Source organism: Penaeus monodon, chromosome 24, assembly GCF_015228065.2.
Source record: "Penaeus monodon isolate SGIC_2016 chromosome 24, NSTDA_Pmon_1, whole genome shotgun sequence".
Lineage (NCBI taxonomy): Eukaryota > Metazoa > Arthropoda > Malacostraca > Decapoda > Penaeidae > Penaeus > Penaeus monodon.
Genome location: NC_051409.1, coordinates 18,974,783 through 18,976,191, shown reverse-complemented (window position 1 = coordinate 18,976,191; position 1,409 = coordinate 18,974,783). Strand labels below are relative to the sequence as shown.

At 33.7% G+C, this 1,409-nt stretch overlaps 1 long non-coding RNA gene across 1 annotated transcript in view; it reads right to left on the bottom strand.

Annotated features, from left to right (window-relative positions):
* Positions 1-362: 362 nt before the first annotated feature.
* The window catches only part of LOC119588996, a 7,316-nt gene continuing 6,269 nt past the window's right edge, over positions 363-1,409 (bottom strand). Inside the window, exons 2-3 of the long non-coding RNA XR_005230151.1 lie at positions 1,258-1,379; positions 363-1,029 (exon numbers count right to left, since the gene is read on the bottom strand). This is a non-coding gene — a long non-coding RNA (uncharacterized LOC119588996). The remainder of the gene's footprint in view (positions 1,030-1,257; positions 1,380-1,409) is intronic.

Genomic DNA, 1,409 nt, shown 5'->3' with positions numbered 1-1,409 from the left:
CACAATAAAGCAATCAAAATGAAAACGACATCCCGCTCCCTATCTTTGTAGCATATCTGACAATGCAGAAAACCAGCAGTATACCAGATATTGGTTTTGATTATTAACTGGTATATTTTTTGTTGTTGAATATTTCTTTATTTTTCTAGTGTCTTTTGATAATGTATTTTGTATATTAATTTTCATTTTTTGAAAATATAAGATCTATTATTCTGAATATTTGTTTTAGTTTTCCTTTCATGTGAACTGTATCTTGTTCAGTCTCAAATAAAGCGATTTAACTTAAATATCTAAAAGGATAGTAAACGCAATTAAAGTTTTGCTAGTTTTATTTGCAAACTACAAAAATAGAAACTCACACAGATATATATTAATTATGTATGTATACTGATATATACAGATACCAGCATATACATCGGTGAAAATATAGTGTTGAAAAGAAAAAAAATCATTACATACACCCATGTGATGTTACACCGGTTTCATTACAAACAAACAGACAAAAAAAGTTACATTATACTTTATGATAAGTATTTTCTTTTCGTTTTATTTGTTTATGCTGGTCCCTCAAGAAATCACTAACAATATTTTTTACCGTCTATTGCTGCTTCACGCACAACACGACCATCTAATACTTGTCTCTAATTTTCCATTTGTACGATATTTTTAGTAAATATTATAACTTCCTTTAGCACTTTCAGGTAATATTATTCACTTTCTTGTATGTATATATCAAGCGCATGTTCCTTTTCCTTCATTGCCACAGTATTTTCATAACACTTGCCTCGATATAAAAACTTTGGACGTTGTCTTGACACTGAGGGTAAAGCAGATGGCATTATCGATAGTTCAGCTGGCTGTGGCGGAGATGTACAAGCAGGTGCTGAGGTTGTGGTGCCACTGATGCTGGTGGAGGCACTGCAGGTGAAGCAGCCTGGCAACTTGCAGATGGCGTAGGGGGCAGAAGGAATGGTTCTACAAAAGGATTTGAGGGTGGTGGAGGTGGCTCAGTAGAAATCTCTGAGATACCTAGAAAGAAACAGTCGAACAAATTTAAACATTGCTAAATTGAACAAAAATATTTTCACAAAACTATTCAAAATACTGATACTGCATTAATTAATGATGTAAAATATCTGTAGGTGCATGTAAGAGTGGTTATTTCTTGCATACATATCATATACTCTCCTGTCAGTGTTTATCTATGAACACTATTGCATTACAGGAAATTGTCTGAATTTAACAATGTGTACTTACAGTGTGGTTAATCAGAATCTAAAATATTGTTAATCTGAGAAGCCGAGTCTGATACCTGTGAAGAAGGTCTATCACCTCCAGTCTGCATGCATTCCCTCTGTGCGCTATGTTCTTTCTTTGTCCTAGGAGGAAGGAAAGACAATAGAAAGGTT